General features: G+C 39.0%; 1 protein-coding gene and 1 long non-coding RNA gene across 6 annotated transcripts in view; one reads left to right on the top strand and one right to left on the bottom strand.

The window, feature by feature from the left end:
• pcdh11 (protocadherin 11) overlaps positions 1–17,641 on the top strand; it is a 738,007-nt gene that overhangs the window by 682,527 nt on the left and 37,839 nt on the right. The gene's annotated exons all lie outside the window — the stretch shown is intronic.
• The window catches only part of LOC122557146, a 49,187-nt gene that overhangs the window by 21,617 nt on the left and 9,929 nt on the right, over positions 1–17,641 (bottom strand). Inside the window, exon 2 of the long non-coding RNA XR_006313754.1 lies at positions 7,005–7,064. This is a non-coding gene — a long non-coding RNA (uncharacterized LOC122557146). The remainder of the gene's footprint in view (positions 1–7,004; positions 7,065–17,641) is intronic.

Genomic DNA, 17,641 nt, shown 5'->3' on the forward strand with positions numbered 1-17,641 from the left:
GGGAGTGGTCTTTACGGAATGCTGTTAGGGGAGGGGAGGGAAATATATCCTTGGTGGTGGGGTCCGTTTGGAGGTAGCGGAAATGACGGCGGATGATGCGCTGTACATGGAGATTGGTGGGGTGGTAGGTGAGGACCAATGGGGTTCTGTCCTGGTGGCGGTTGGAGGGGCGGGGTTCAAGGGCGGAGGAACGGGAAGTGGAAGAGATGCGCCCAATTGTCATTGTTATCCAATGGCCCTTTCACATAAATGAACAATGAGTGAAAAATGATTAGATTTAACTATGATGACACTCGTAATCAGATCATGCCTTAATCTATATGGTGTTCCACAATGGCCACATAGACAAGTTACTGGATGACTGATGGTGCTAACTCAATTATATTTCAGTATAATATAATGACTGGCCTAATTGAGAGGAGACTATTGCAAAAGGTTTCAAATTTATCTTAACGTTAACTGTGACATCTAAGTTGGAACTAAAGTCTTGCAAGTTCTTTTATTCCTTTAACTTGGATGCAAATAACATTCTATTATTTTCCAAAATTTTGAATTATATTTTAGTCATTGTATTGGCAAAACTGACAATCAAGTTTTTCACTGGATAGATCTATGAACAACAGATAAAATGAATGAACAATTGATCTTGTTGGTTGAGGGAAGAATGTTGCTGAGGGGTTCACTCCACAATGCCAGGCCAGATTGGTGGAGAACCTTTGTCTTGTGGAAGTTCAGGGTGACACCCATTCTCTTATCAAGGTCCACAGGGAGGTTTTAGAGTACGTTGACCACTTCCAATACCTCAAGAATGTTCTGTCGGCCAAAGCATGAAGAGATCCAGTACCACCTCCAGTGTGCTAGCGCAGCCTTCAGCCATCTGAGGAAAAGGGTGTTCGAGGAAAACATCAGATCCGACCCTGAGAACCTAGTTTACAGAGCTGCAGTGGTTCCCACCCCACTATATTGCTCTAAGACGTGGACTGTCTACAGCAGACACCTCAAGCCGCTGGAGCAGTACCACCAAAGCTTCCTGCACAAAATCCCATCAATCCATCGGGAAGAAAGAACACCAACCAGGCCTCAACCAGGCCAACCTTCCCAGCATTGAGGCACTGACCATCCTTGATTGGCTGCTATTGGCTGGGAATTTCATCTGCATGACCAACACAAGACTCCCCAAGCAGGTGCTCGACTCCCAGCTTTGAAATGGCAGACAAGCCCAAGGCAGACAGACAAAGCTCTTCAGTGATACCCTCAAGGCCTCACTGGAAAAGTGCAGCATCCCACAGTCACCTTGGAATCACTGGCCAAGATTGGCCAAAATGGAGGAGGAGCATCCAGGAAGGCATCAAGCACCTCGAGACTTGCCGTCAGGAGGAAGCAGAAGCCAGGCGGAAACAGAAAAAGGAGCGCGCTGCCACACCAACACCCTACACGGCAGCTGCCATGAACACCTTCTGCCCCAAGTGTAACAGAGCTTGCAGTAGCCATATCAGTCAGTGTAGCCACACACCGACTAACCCTGAGAGTGAAAGAGAGCCATCCTTGTCTGCGAAGAACCACCAGTGATGATGATGATGATGATAATGATGAGGTTCAAGACAACATACAAATTATTTGTTCTTCTATGAATGATGCCATGTAGTTTTTTTTTGCATCTGAACCAGCAGGTGGGACAATAATTTAGCATCTTATCTGAAAAACAACATCTCCAAAAATGCAGCATTTTATTAGTTCTGCAATGAAGTATCAGTCTAGATGTGCTCATGATCTTAGAGTGAAAACTAAATCCATCCCTCTGTGCCTCATCAGTTGCAATGGCATTTACTGCATAAAACAGTTATTTAGAGTTTCTATGTGCTTGCTATATCTCGACATCAATTGCTGCAAACTGCAAGAGATAGAATTGGACCAACTCGAAATCATTAAAATTGCTGGCCCAGATTTTGTGGTTAGTATCAAAGCAAAAGCATTGAAGCTCACTTAAGGAAAGTTGTCTGTGGAGACTTAGCAATTCTTATGGCGAAATTATGGACTTTCTTGACATGCAAATAATTAATGTATAGATTAGTGGTTTTCCAAATGATAAGCTAAAGTAATAACATCAAGCTGTCTAAGCAGGCAATCAAATTTAAGAATTTTCATGATTCGGCACCAAGGGAATGAAAAGCGTTCAGATCAAATGACTACAAATTATTTTTCTTTCAGAGAGTGAAGTGTACATTGGAACATATACTTCGGGCTAAGTTGAGATATTGCAAGCAAGGTTGAATACACCATATATTCTTCATTAAAAACATATTTTTAAATTCAAGTAATTAAGCATAATCAGGACATTTAATAACAGTCCCTTCATGGTTGCTGAGTCAAATTCTGGAATTCCCTCCCTGAGGACATTATGGGTTGGCCCACACAAGTCCAAGAAAGCAGCTTACCACCATCTTCTCAAGGACAACTAGGAACGGGCAATAAATGCTGCCCAGCCAACAATGCCTACATCCCACAAAATGAATTTTAAAAAATTACAAATAAAAGAACTTTTTACAGCCAGATTTGCTGTTTAGCTGCAGTTACAATCAACATCACAGTTAAACACATGTATTTCATTGAACAGTGAAATAAAAGCAGAGATCAATTGATTCCGCTGGCTAACAATGCGGGATTGGGGATTCAAAGTGCAGTGAAGCATGAGACACAAAGACACATCTTCAGAAGTTGTATTTTAATCTACATTTTTAATCTCACACATGTACTTCAGTTGAGAGAGGCAATATCCGTGAACAGTGTCAGTTCAGCATTAAAATGTCTCAGAAACTCTGTGCTAATATTAAACTGGCTAATACAGACATGAACCTACCCATCTGCCCTTCACTAGCATTAAAAGTATAACTGTCACTGGGGTGGGTGTGTACTGAACAACAGAATAACTGATGCTTTGGAGATGTGTACTGCTGTTACTTCAAAACTTCTTGCAAAACTGAAGGAAATGTAGAATATTTATTTTATCTTTTTTAAAACCATATTAATGCTAAAAAGGCCTGGATTAGTATACAGCATGAGTTCTATACAAAACAAAGCATCCTCTGGCTTCTGAAACAATTTGAAAAGAACATTGCCTGTCGGTTTGGTGCAGCAATGCATTTCAACACCAAATCCCCTATTGAGCCCTTTTACTGAGACTGCTAATTTAGTGCTAATTACTGTTGAATTATGGACAGTTTGTATTGCATACGTATGCCTCTGAGGAGCTGGATTCACTCTGTCCAAGCTTTTTTTTAAACTTGTACTTTTACAGCTGGCAGAGACACTAGACTGTCATCTATCAGATTTTGGATTGGATTCAAATCCAGAGATTTCTAAATGGCTGATAACATACTGTGATACCTGGACTCTTCACAATATAAAAACTGAAATTCCTCTAAATAGACATAATATAGAAACACAAGTACCTGCACCAACTCCTACAATAATTTGCAGACACTGATACACTGATTTTTTTTTGGTATAGTCTTTTTGCTAAAAAAGCACTTTCAGCAAGTAGGTCTCTGGCCAGGAATCACACAATTACTTCAGCAGGCATCTCAAGTGATGTAAATTAAACACAGTGAATAGTTAAATAGTAACAGCATGAACTGCAATATGAAAAACAACAGCCTTCTGAGTACTGAAATGCTGTTTGTCATATTGTTACAGAATGCCTATCGAACTAAAACACTGCCCTGAGGATTGTAGAGTGAGCATTAAAGTGAAAGAACAGTTGAAGCTGGAGGCTGAGGACATAATTGCATACAAGAACTCACACATAAAACTGAAGGACATTATTTAAATGCTGCTACGAGAGACTATCATTTCAGCCAGTCCCTCATAAATGATCACCATTGGCTGTATACTCTGCTAAGTGAATACAATAACAAACATTTGTAAGGCACTCTTGACGTGCACGAATGCCTTGAGTGTTTCACAAGGAGCTAGCGATAGAAACTAAAAAGAAGTAGAGGAATGGGAGAAGGGCAAAACTGAGGTCACTGTAAGTGTGGAAGAATGCCAGAGGGCAGGAATGCATATGGCTGAAAGATTAACCTCTGCCACTGGGAATAAAAGGAAAAGCAAATGAACATTAATCTAGAATTAGGGAGATGGAAGAGAATTTATGCAAATTCTTCTTTGCTCGTATTTAAATCGTTGGAACACTTTTTATTTGTGGGAGTTGTTTTTACAGTCTATTCTCTGAATACTGACTTGTACTCCCTTTGGAACCTAATTGTCATATAGTTACATATGTAACCCCATACTGAATAGATGGTCCATAGATTTAGCATGCTTAATTTACCTTCTGAATCATTTATACATGATCAGTGTCCACGGGACTCATCCTGCTCTGCTCATTTCCAGGCACACGTTAGATAAAAAGACTCCAGGTCAATTTTAAGTGCACACTTCCAAATTCTTGTAATTATGATATGGAGATGCTGGTGTTGGACTGGAGTGCACACAGTTAAAAGTCACACAATCCCAGGTTATAGTGCAACAGATTTAATTGGAAGCACTAGCTTTCGGAGTGCTGCTCCTTTATCAGGTGATTGTGACAACCACCTGATGAAAGAGCAGCACTCTAAAAGCTAGTGCTTCCAAATAAACCTGTTGGACTATAAGCTGGTGTTGTGTCATTTTTAACATTCTTGTGAGTAATATTTACAATGCTTGGACTACTTAGAAATTTGGTGTGTTTCTCCAAATGTTAAACAAAATGTTAGGGGCTATGTTTAAGTAACTTAAGGTCAGCTGGTGTAAAGTAACAATTGGGTATGGACCAAAATAAAAGCAAAATAATGCAGATGCTGGAAATTTGAACCAAGCACAGCGAATGCTGGATAAACTCAGCAGACCTGGCAGCATCTATGGAGAGAGATTAAAAAAATAACACAACCCCAGGTTACAGACCAACAGGTTTATTTGGAAGCACTAGCCTTCGGAGTGCTGCTCCTTCATCAACCACCTGATGAAGGAGCAGTGCTCCGAAAGCTAGTGCTTCCAAATAATCCTGTTGGACTATGACCTGGTGTTGTGTGATTTTTAGCGTTGTATGCCCCAGTCCAACACCGGCTCCTCCAAATTATGGAGAGAGGGCCAAAGTTATTAATTCTAGTCTGGCAGAACTCTCTCAGATCTGAGTTCCTCACTCCACAGATACTATCAGACCTGCTGTGTTTCTTCAGCATTCTCTGTGTTTGTATTGGCCAGTTGGGCCAAATGGCCTGCTGCTGTGCTGCCTTTTTTAAAGGCAATTCTTGATAACTCATTCCGATGCAATGTAAAACCGGGAATTTCTGCTGGCAGAATTCTCTTTTCCCAAGAGACGCAGGTTATCATACAATCCTGAGTTAATGAACGTGTTTCCTCTCCACTTGCTTTGCATTTAGCACAAATTTTCTGTTGGCCACATAACCTTTAAAACGGGCTTCATTTTCCATTCAAACACAATGCAAATCAGTGCTTAATGAAGAGACTTGTGAAATTCCTCACTTCTTGCACCACACATGCAGTGAGCTAAACTTGCATGTTTCCGATGGATTTTAAAGGTCAGCCAAGTTTTTGCCTGTAGGAAACAAATCCTTTCAAACTCGATTCTTCATTGTTTTTTGTGCCAGTCAACTGCAAGATAACAGAGGTGTCGTTCCCAGTAGTTTTAATGGATGAGGGTGAAGAGCAAAGAAAGCATGCCAATGCTATTGAATGGCAGTTGGACTGAACTCACTCCCAATAATTATACCTGCAGAAACTATTTCCATAGGCTTGGGTTCAGCTTGTGGAAGTTACGGAACATTACCACCTGCTTCAAAGATTTCTGCACTAATGTTGGGCGTAAAGATGGCAGTGCTAGGGGTCATCAGGTTCACCACTATGACCCTCGATTTTTATGTCAGTGACACAAAAGTAGCCATCATGCACCCTACTCATGATCATGTAGTTGGTTAATATGAGAAAGATTTAATTGTAAATTGCAGCTTAACTCTTTGTCCTACTACATAACAACCAAAAGGCTAAAAAAGTTTTGAGTGTTTCAGGTGTGGCAGCAGTAAAAACTAGCTGCCAATTTTGAGTTTAGCAGTAAGATTAGAGCAGTCCAACCATATCTGAATTATTGAATTGGATTTACAATTGGATTCTGAAGTTATTAGGGCCTTCTACTAACCCATAGAATAATGGTATAATTTTGTATATTTTTCACATTTGTTTCTTTATCCTTCAATTTTTTGTTGTTGTTTTTTTATCCCCATTAGTTAAACCTATCTGCTCAATACACTTCCCCAGCTGCCTGCTCTCAGTAGTCACACCCTATTCCAATTTTGGAAATATTTTATGTGATCAGAGCTTAATGGTGAGGGATTTCAATATTATTTTCTTGTGTTGTGCATTTGATTCAAGGACTTAGGTGATAAGGGGAATTACAGAATTTAATATCTTGCCATATCATGACTGCCTGTATGATACTGACATACATAGATATACAATAACTGACATCATGTTGTAAATGAATACAATATAAAAAATGTATTTGTAGTGAGCCCATGAAGCTATAACCCCCTCTCCCTATCTCTCCTCTCTTACTGAATGTCATTAGTTAACTCTGATATTGTCAAAGCAATTATGACTTCTATTGATTTCAGAATTGCTTTGTCTATGTTTCACAGAGCTAGATTAGAAATGTATTACGAGCTGAATGAAGGACAGGGTTAAGGTCATTAATTCTTAGGCAGCTACATTTTCTGTTAGATGTCCTGTCAAATTGTGGGTTTTTACTGAGATTGTCTCCTTGCAAATTAATGGAAAGAGTGCTCCCAGATTCGTTAATACTTTACTCATCTGAATTAAATAAGGATAACTCAAGAGCATAGGAAATGAAATAATTGCACATTTTAGTAATTAAATAACAGGTTGAGGAAATATGTACAAAAACCAGTTATCAAGCATTCTTCTAAGTATGCATCAATAGTCTATCATACCTCCAAATTATTGTTCCATTCATAGTAATGAAGTGCAGCATCTTTCACCTTGTAATGTGCCTGCAGGGTTAAATGATTTCATTATTATTAATGAGTCCATTCTAATGCAGCCTGGATACTAGGAATGGGAAATGTACAGCTCTAAGTAATAGTAATTACAAACTTAATTATTTCCTTTCCAACTACATTTGTCCTTCAGTAAGGATGAAATTTTTTTGTGTGTGTCATTTTCTATTTTCCCGTAAGACGAATACAAGCTGGAGTTGCAAGATTTAAGTATCTGTTACAGACTGTTATTTATGTCAAATAAAGCTTTATTTTTCTATTTTTTCTCCAAACATCTTGTCGATGCATTTTTTGGTTCATTCCGGAGTTAGTTTTCCTTGCCTACCTTGGCTTTTCATTTTTCTGTTAGCTCGGCAGGTAAGTGGTCAGTATAGCTCTTTGTAACTGTTTCAATGCTGGATCTGTAGATGTTCTGTGACCTAGGCACCAGTGTATACCTTTGAAATTTTTGTGTGCAATTCCTTTAAACTATTTTGCTTGGATACTTATCACAGAACAAAGCCTGCATGGCACCTTCCAGACAGCTGCATAGATCAATGGAAACATTACTTGGTCTTTTATTCATACTACCGATGAAACATCAACTTGCAAACATAGCTACAAAGCCAAGTGGTTTAACATGGGGCACTACCCAAACTATGAGAGATTAGCTCTAATATCAGACAAAAATTGAAGTTAATGTCAATTCAGTTGGTTACATGGAACAAAACCAAAAAACAAATGTTAGTTTAAGTTAGGATTTTTCTTCCAAAATTGAAATGGAGTTCATCCTTTGTAGTTTATCAATTGGCTGAGAGTGTTTAACAGTTTGCATCTGACCTGGATTAGTCTTGGATGGGCATTTGTTTAAACAACAGTAATGGGTTTTATGTAACTGAGATTTTTATCGGTAACTTACATGTCTCTGGGTTCAAGTTTCTTAAAGTTTATCCTTTCCTTCAAACAATTTATTCTGTTTCTGTGCCTGTCTTTTGTGTATTTTGCTCAAAAACTCATGTTATGACATTTTATCTCATCATGTAACTTGCAGTCATACTATACCACATTGATTTTTTTCTAACTCATTTAAAGAACTCGTGTTCAATAAGCTAAATGTGGGTTAGAACTATGTGCACGCCTAAATATCATGTAAGATAATCTTCACTTTAACACATTTGTTAGAATATTTCCACTTTTGCAAGTTATGGGTCTTGCAAACAGTGGGGTGAACTGACTTACTGCTTCAAAGGAATGACACAGGCAGAATGAGCTGAATGACATTTTTCAACTCGCCCCTGTCCTCCCATGTTAGAAAAATAACCTGATCTCAGATAGGTCAGGACTAGTTCCAATCAAACTAGTTAGAACTACCTTCATTCTCAAAACTTACTAATGAAAGCTAAGCTATGCATCAAGATAGTCAATCCATGAATGCCAAATAGTCAACCTCTTCGGCCATGCAATTCCACGGGAATTCAGCAAGGTGCATAATTTCTTGAAAGTGGAGTCACAGGTAGACAAGGTGGTGAAGATGATGTTGAAGGTGGTGTTTGGTATGCTTGCCTTCATAAATCAGTGCATTGAGTACAGGACTAGGGATGTCATGTTGTGGCTGTACAGGAAGTTGATGAGGCCATTTTTAGAATACTGTGTGCAATACTGGTGTTCCCGCTATTGGAAAGAAATTGTTAAAATTGAAAGGGTTCAAAAAAGATGTACAAGGATGTTGCTGGGACTGGAGGGTTTGAACTACAGGGAGAGGCTGAAAAGGCTGGGGCTTTTTCCCTGGAGTATCAGAGGCTGCGGGGTAACCTGATAGAGGTTTGTAAAATCAGGAGGTTCACGGATAGGGTGACTAGCCAAAATCTTTTTCCCGGGGTAGGGGAGTCCAAAGCTAGAGGGCATAGGCTGAAGGTGAGAGGGGAAAGGTTTAAAAGGGACCTAGAGTGCAACATTTTCACATAGAGGGTGGTGCGTGTCAGAGGAAGTGTTGGGAGGCTGTTTAAATGTTTACAACATTTAAAAGGCATTTAAGATGGGTGTATGAATAGGAAGGGTTTAGAGGGATGTAGGTCAAGTGATGGCAAATAGGACTAGGTCTGCATGGAAGATTTGGATCTTTGAGTCTGTTTCATGCAGTATATCTCTATGACTATAATAAACACTATGACATCAGAAATCTCTTTCTGAGACATACCTTACTGTTATCTTCACAAAGGCTGGTAATATTCGTCCATTTTGTGATTGTTTTCCTTCATTATAATGAAGTTAATCACTAAATGTAGTAGTAGTTGAATCCAGAAGGACTAATTATTTGAAGTATAGCATGCTAACTGAAGAAGACCTGGACTTTGTCCCCTCGTATAGCATTGTCAAAGGTCTTCAGCTTTATTAGATTTACTTAAAACCAAAATTATGAAACTGTATCAAAGTGAAAAATCATGTTTACATAGTCACTCAGGCTGGATCAGAAGTAAATGAAATTTATAAACAAATGCTTGTTTAGGTTTATGCAGAGGATACCTGTAGATTTATGGATTTATATATAGGAAGTATATAGATACAAAATGGCAAAACATAATGATAATAATAAACAACTTTCTTTTGTGAGGTTGAATTTTTGCAGAATGAAGACTTTCTGTGGACCTTTTTAAAATGGGTGAGGGAAATAGTTCAGAAGTCCTATTCCCATTTCCGAAGGATTCAACATTCTTGAATAGGCAGAAGAGAGCAGTATGTAGCGCATGAGGAAAACACAATCTGAGCAAGCCCATTAAAATTTGAGTATTTATTTTTAGAAAATACTTTTAGCAATTTAACCAATGGTGTCAGAATTCTTAGAGTAGATGCTCATGAAGAACTGATAAGACCTATTGAAACTATGCAACATGAAATTGTTTAAATCCCCAGACCTTTAAAACAAAAAAAATCTTCCTGTGTCAATGGGAGTAGAAACACCTTTGTTGTAACAGTCACAATTGTTTTTTTTGTCTCATTGCCCCATGAACAATAATTGTTATTAATAATTGTTCTCTACAACCTACAATTATCTGAACAGGGGATACTCTTATATCATCATGTTATTAAAGGATTGTTGTCTTTGATGTGTTGTGAGTAAAAATGTTTGTTTTTATGATGGGGTTAAGCACTTGAGGCATTTTACATTTTAAATGTAGTTTCATGAATTAGATATTTTTTATAACATATTGAAAATTGTAATGGATGTTTAGACCTTTAAACATTTCACTTTAGCATAGCTCCTGAGGTCTTTTCCTGGTGGGCTCTTTTAATCTGGAGATATACTTACTAATAAGCCTGTTCAGAAACATTATTACACACCTCTAGAGAAATATTGAGAGAGTTAACATGGAGCATGTGAGGGCAAAGAGTTGTGGGTGTGCATTGCATGGCATATGCTGGCATTATATTAGCTTTGACGTCATATGGGCCCAATAGAGTGAGGGGGACATGGGCTGGCAAGCTTTAGCATGCAGAGATGGATGTGACATGTGGAGTCACATGTTGATGGCAGAATGTGGGCTAAATAGCCTAAAATCCAGGCAAACAACTGAGATAGAATTCCAGATCATTGAAGCCAAACAGTCTGTCTCAGAATCTGACAAGCTCTATGACTGTCTCTGATCTGTATACAGTATAGCAGGCATGACTTACCTCACAGACACCAGTCAACTCCACCATTCAAAAATCGGATCAAATGGGACACTTACACCTAGGGTGGCTAGAGCCAGTCATGAAATTTCCCAACTCGTGATGCCCAGCTCAGAGGTGACCTGTAGTCTCTATAATTATTGGCAATAAAACCAAAGACTGCTGCAGGCAATATTTAGTTTTGGATTAAGGGTGTAAGTCTTAAGGATAAAATCTGGGAAATCAGAATATGATTTGGAATAGAGCAGGTGTACATCAGGCTTTGTGATACCTTTGGAAACTGTTCCATTTTATAGTGTTTTCCACTCACCTTAGTATCACCATTTTAAAAAGAAGACGTTTTGCTGATTAAAAATCTGGTTATACCTACGTGAATAGCTGTATGCAATTACCTTGTAATTGGTGGTAATGTTCTCCCACATGTTTGCCTAATTATTTACTTGAATAATTATTCCTTTGATTTGGGTAAAAATATGTTTCAAACAATATTCTGAGTATCTGTGAGTTGGCTCAGATAGGGATATTTTTTGTTCTAAACGATTTCCTGTATATTTTAGGATTTCTTCAGAATTTTCAATATGCTGTTAAATCTGCATATGAGTCATTCATATCTAAAACGGGGTAAATGGATTTTAATAAAGTACAGATAGCATTCATGAACTATATCTAGCAATTAGGTACACTTACATCAGTGGATCACAGACTAGTTGATCCATTAACATTTCCAAATCACCAACGTCTTGGAATGCATATGTAATAAACACAGAAATTATATTTGAACATTTTTTTGTCTGCGAATGAGTTATCTTGCGAGCAATAATTATAGACGGAATTGGCCATTTACATTGAACATAATTACTGAACAGGGGATACTGAATTGCTTTGAAATTGCATTTTTTTTTAACTTGAGAGTCTGATTATTGTGAAGCTTGTGGATGATATTTTGAAATGAAATTTTTCATTGCTTTGACTGACATGCTGCATGACCTTTACTTAGAACTTTGCAACGACTTTGAAAATAAAATGCAGTTGCTATTATTCCTGCTTGCTTGTTAAGAGAACATTTGTTCAGTTCTCTTTATCTGGAAAGAATATCATTATATCAGTTGCCTGCCTGACCAATTATATTTTTTCCCCTATTTGGGTCAGAGTTGATTGCAACACAGAACCTTTCAAAAGTATCAGAGACATAATGGGAAGGTTTTTAAAAACTTACGAGTGAGGAAATTTTCATCGAGAATTTTTGTTTGTGGCTCTTGAAACAAAATGTGAGATATTTACTCATTCAGGCTCCATCCACTTGCCCAGACTTAAAATCGGGCACAATTAGACTCCTTCTGGGGTTTATTCATGTATGTTCCTATATATGAATTACAGCGTATTTCCTGCTGGGAACATCCCTTGATGCATGTTTATGTTTGCGTTAATAATAGAAATCTGGCCAAGGTCATTAAAGGCTGCATTCAGTTCTGCACTGACCTAATAAACATTTAACTAATCGGCGGGTAGGTAGCTTTTTACTTCCCACTGTCTGCCAATCTTTCATTGACTTTAGGATAATATTGAGAGATCGTCTGCTGAAATTCCAGGCATTTTTGTCAATCTTTTAACTTAAGCACTTCTATATTTAGTGTGCACAAGAAAATCTGATATGCGGACAAAATCTGACAGAATAGATGTTAATAACAGAACTTGAATCGCTCTGCTAAAAGCAAAACCAACAAAAGCAAACACAGTGGCATGGTGGGTTAGGGTGACAAGCTCAAAAATAAAGCTCATGGCCTGAAGTTGTGATTCAATGTTGAGTCCAGAAGGTTGTGAAGTGCCTAAATAGAGCATGTACTGTTCCTCTGGCCTGCCTAGGGTTCACTGGAATGCTGCAGCAGGCCAAGGACTGAAATGTGAGAAATATGATAATGTATTAAAGTTGCAAGCAACACGTTGGTTCAGTGGTTGGCACTGCTGTGTCATAGCACCCGGGAGCCGGGTTTAGTTCCAGTCGTGGGTGACTGAGTTACGTTAGCACATTCTCCCCGTATCTACATGGGTTTCCTCTGGTACTCTAGTTTCCTACCACAGGCCAACAATGTGCAGGTTAGGTGGACTGGTCATGCTAAATTATCTGTAGTGTCCAGGATGTGCCAGCTGGGTGGGTTAGCCATTGTAAATGTGGGATTATGGAGATTGGATGGATTGTCTGCATCTGGTTGGAATGCTCTTCAGAGGGTTGGTGTGGACTCAATGGGCCAATGGCCTCTTCCCTCCCTCTGTAGTGATTCTATGAACTAGAAGTTCAGGGTCAAGCTCGCGAACTAGGCTGTAGTGTTCTGAAAAGTCGTAATACAATCTGCTTTTGTCCTCCTTCGTATAGAGGAGACCATGTTGTGAGCAGTAAATATAGTAGACGAGAGTAGTAGAAGTACAGTCAAGCAAATTGCTGTTTGGCCTGCAAGGAATGTTTGGGCTCTTGTACAAAAAAAAGAGGGAGGACCTTAAAGGGCAAGTGCTGTACCTCCTGTGATTGCATGGGCAGTTGGCATGGAAGGGAGATGAAATATTGGAGATGGTCGGTTATCTCAGATGGAATTCTCCCGACAAAATGCTGTCGGTAGGAGAGGGGAATATGTGATTAGCGGTGGCAAGATGCTGGAACTAGCAAACGTGAAAAAGAATGATCTTTTGAATATGGATACTGATGGGATGGAATTAGGGGTCCTTACATGATGCTGAGAGAAAGGGGTGAGAGCCAATGTGCAGTAAATGGGCTGGGTGTGGTTGAGGGCCCTGTTTACCACAGTGGAGGGGTAAGATCCTCAGTTAAGGATAAAGGATGATATGATGGAAGAACTATTATGGAATGTGCCATCATTGGAACAGATGCAATCAAGAATGGGAGACAGAGAAAGCGGGAGAATGGAATTTTGTCCTGACACAAAGCAGGGCATACAAAACATTAGTGATGTAGCTGTGGGAATTGCTGGATTTATAATTAATATTAATCAACAGCCCGAACTACCCGGAACGGAAGCGGAGAAGTGCAGGAAGGAAAAGAATCAGACTTACACCAGCTGAAGGTGACAGAAGCGGTGATGTTTAAAAGATTTCTTAAATTCAGCTGGTAGTGACCCTACAGATACGATATATTAGCATTCCTGACATAAAATTGCTGACAATGTGAGTGTTTAATATTCCTGGATTATGCGTGACGGATGAGGTGAGTTGGAACTTTACCAGGCTGAGGCATGAGTACAAAGGTAAGCCAGCATTAATAAGTAATCAAGAGGCTAAGGAATTTAAAGATCATCTGAAGCAAAGTGTTTATAATGAGACAATCCTGTTATAATATAAATACACAGTGACAGTTGGAAACTAATGTACAAATAAGCCACAATTAGTGCAAATGTCAAACATTTGGAGAAAACTCAACTTTGCCCTTATCATACAAGTAATGAAACCATGAACATCAGGTGTGAACATCAGGTCACAGTCCAGAAAGTGACAGTGTGAAAAAATATATATATTTTGCGTTTGGAATAGTATTAGCATTTTGGCAGAGCACAACAAGTGGTAGATGTTACCCCCTGATTTTGAGGTACTACCACTGACTTGACCAGGTGCTCAGAGCAACTCCACGTGTGTGCCATTGTTTATCAGCATCAGTTATTTGAACTGAATACTCTGCAATACCAGTATGGGAGTGGCATCAGAAAAATGGTTCCAGAAGATAATTGTGGTGCATCGAGATGCTTGTCTAATAGATTTTTAAAAAAGTTTTGTGCTTCGGATGTGTGTGGCACAGGCAAGACGTTATATTCTAGTCCATTCCTGGTTGTTCCAAGGTATTGAGTATCAACCGTGCAATGTGGGATTGGACAATGTGCAGGCCAGACTTGTCAGGAATTGCACAGTCCCTCCAGTGATGATATTGGTGAAGCATTCAAATTACAGGGGTTTGTTGGAACAGGTTTCCCTGCATGGGAGTCCCACAGCTCTTTGTAGGTGAATCTATGTTCACATAATTGAAGCATGCATCTGTGGCATGTATCACATGATCCACAAATTAAAGAAAGATATTCATGTAGTCATGTACAGGCTGGTCCTCTCCCTACTATTAATCATGCTATATGTTCCCAGGTGCTGCCTTTTCTCAAAAAGAGCTTGCATGACCAATTCCCAGTAGTCCCTGGAAGGATGAAAAAGTCTGGAAATTTACTGAAATTATCTTGGAATGTTACAATGCAGAAGGCGTATATTCACCCCATCATGTTTGTGCTAACCCTCAAGATTTTTTAAAAATTAGATCCACTGCTCTCCTCTCTTTCACATTGCAAAGCTTTTCTTTTCCAGGATATATTTACTTATCCAATTTCTTCCAAATGTGACTGTTGAATCGGTTTTTACTGCATCCTTTACAGGCAGGAATTATCACATTTCAAGCGTCAGATTGTAAAGAGTATTGAGTGTGACTTGTACTGTTATTATCAAGTTGACAGGGGATCAAATGAAAGTAGCATGTTTAAATAAAGGGGTACAATTTGAAAATTTGATCTGGTGAGATCAGGTAGCACATTGTCATGAAAAGAATAGGAAGCCTCTTTCAAACAATCCACAATATCCCAGAGCAGAGCGAGTGAGCGACACATCTACAAATCACTTTGAAAAATCTGACTGAACATAGACTAGCTAATTGTAAAGTCCCTTTTTGACTATAATACATTTTTCGTTGACTGCTTGTTTCTGTTTATTTAGACCTAAAGTCTAGATAGCCAATGTTCACTCCAACAGGATGCGGAGCTGGCCCTGGGTGATGGTGACAAAAGCAAACTATTCTTCCTCATCCTTCTTAATGTGTTTGAAGCCTCCAACATAGCTGATCACATCATCTGTCCCCATGGCTGTCCACAATTATCCATCTAATTGTGACTTTTTTAAAAAACAATCTTATAAATGGGATATGGGCATCGCTGGCCTGGTCAACATTTCTTGCCTATCCCTAATTGCCCAGAGGGCAGTTAAGAGTCAACCACATTATTGTGGATTTAGATTCACATGTAACGCAGATAAGGTGAGGATGGCCAATTTCCTTCTTTAATGTGTATGACTGAACCAGATGGATTTTTATAATACTCAACAGGGTAGATATGGTCAACGATTCTTGTGCAGACTTTTGTATGGCCAGATACCCTTCATAGGAGTTGCACACTCTGCAGAATCCCTGTTGTAATAGACTTGAAGGGAAAATTTAGACTATTAATCTAATTAACTGAAGAAACTATTCAACTGATACGTCAGTTCACCCCACACATCCTCAGCGACACCTCCCTGACCCCAATACCTGTGGACTCTAATTAGAAATTCCCAGGAACTGGCAACATTCCCCTATCTAGGACCGGATGCTGTCTGCTCTGCCTCAAACTCAACAACACTGCTCCACCAGAGACTCAGTGCCCACCTTTCTGGCTGGGAGCTGAGGCCTGGCAACCCCCTCTCTCTGCTTTCTCTTCAGGACCTAACAATACTCCATCTGTCTGCCTTAATAATGCCATATAAGCCTCTGTGAAGCACCTCAATACACAGGTTGTTGTTGACTCTGTTTCACTCATCTGATTTGTACTGTATTCTGTGTTGGTGGGCATTGATATCAGTTTCTGAAGAAACATGGCTTTGGAAATCAGCACTACAAAAAGCTTGCACACTACTGATGACTGACTTTAACAAAATAAATATTTGAAGGTCAGACAAGAAGAGGATGTGTGCTAAGTTCACACACCACTATTCCGAAGGGAAAGAGTATTAAAATACTTTGTGTGTTGAATAAAGTTTGCAATTGCTTTAATGTTTTATAAGATTAAAAGTGGGAAATAACAGGTTCTAGGAGGACTGTACAGAGAGAAGAAACTGTATAAAAGACTGTAGCCGTATTTGGCTCGAGGCACCCAAAGCCTAGACTGAGTGAAGTTGCTCCTTTGATCAGCTAACATTGCAAAGGGACTCAGCTGTTTTAAGATAGGCACCTATTATCTAGGATCACTGGAAAAGTATTCAAGGGTTTTAGCTTTGGGGAATAAGGGTTGTGGAGACTGACAGCATTGAGAGACAGTGCAGCAATCTGAAAGAAATGGTGCTTGATCTGGAACTGAACGTCATGGGAAGGATGATTTTGTGGTTCAGGAGGACTGGAGTGGTGGTTGTGAAGTATTAGTTAATCTAGATACTTTCAGTAATGATGGAGTGGGGCCCTGATGGATTGATCTACGACTCCTTCAGATTGACAGGTATTTCACATCATCACAGCCACCATACAACCAGATCACATTCCACCAAAATATCCATAGTCACTTTTTATCTATCATCATTCTATTCCTATATTTAAATCTTGCCTTCAAGCATTTCATCTACAGTCAGTTCTGCTGTAAAATGTATTTTTTCAACGTGAATTGGCTTTAATGCGATTGAAGAATTTAGACCATTATTTGTGGAATGTGAGCTTTCCTTACCTGTATAAAACCAGTCTCATTAGTTTTTCACTGAAGTTAAGATGCAATATCTCAGACAGCAGGAATTCAATAATCAAAATTAATTTGCCAGTTAGATCTACCTCATTTGAAAGAACAAACTTGAATCAACTTGCCACCAGAAAATGAGAATCTTTTAATCTATGTATTATATTCTAATGTAAATTAAAGAAAGCATAACTTGAGTGACATTGACAGATCATGAACCAATGATCAGAAGTTGGGCTGGGAAGGAGGATGATAATAGAAATCTTGTCGCCACTATGATTACTCATGTTAAGAGAATGGATTATTTTAGATAAACCCACATTCTTAGATAAGGAAAGACAAATTAACTTCCAACAAAAATGATCACAACATTTTGATTAGATTACTTACAGTGTGGAAACATCCCTTCAGCCCAACAAG

This window comes from Chiloscyllium plagiosum, chromosome 15, assembly GCF_004010195.1.
Source record: "Chiloscyllium plagiosum isolate BGI_BamShark_2017 chromosome 15, ASM401019v2, whole genome shotgun sequence".
Classification (NCBI taxonomy): Eukaryota; Metazoa; Chordata; class Chondrichthyes; order Orectolobiformes; family Hemiscylliidae; genus Chiloscyllium; species Chiloscyllium plagiosum.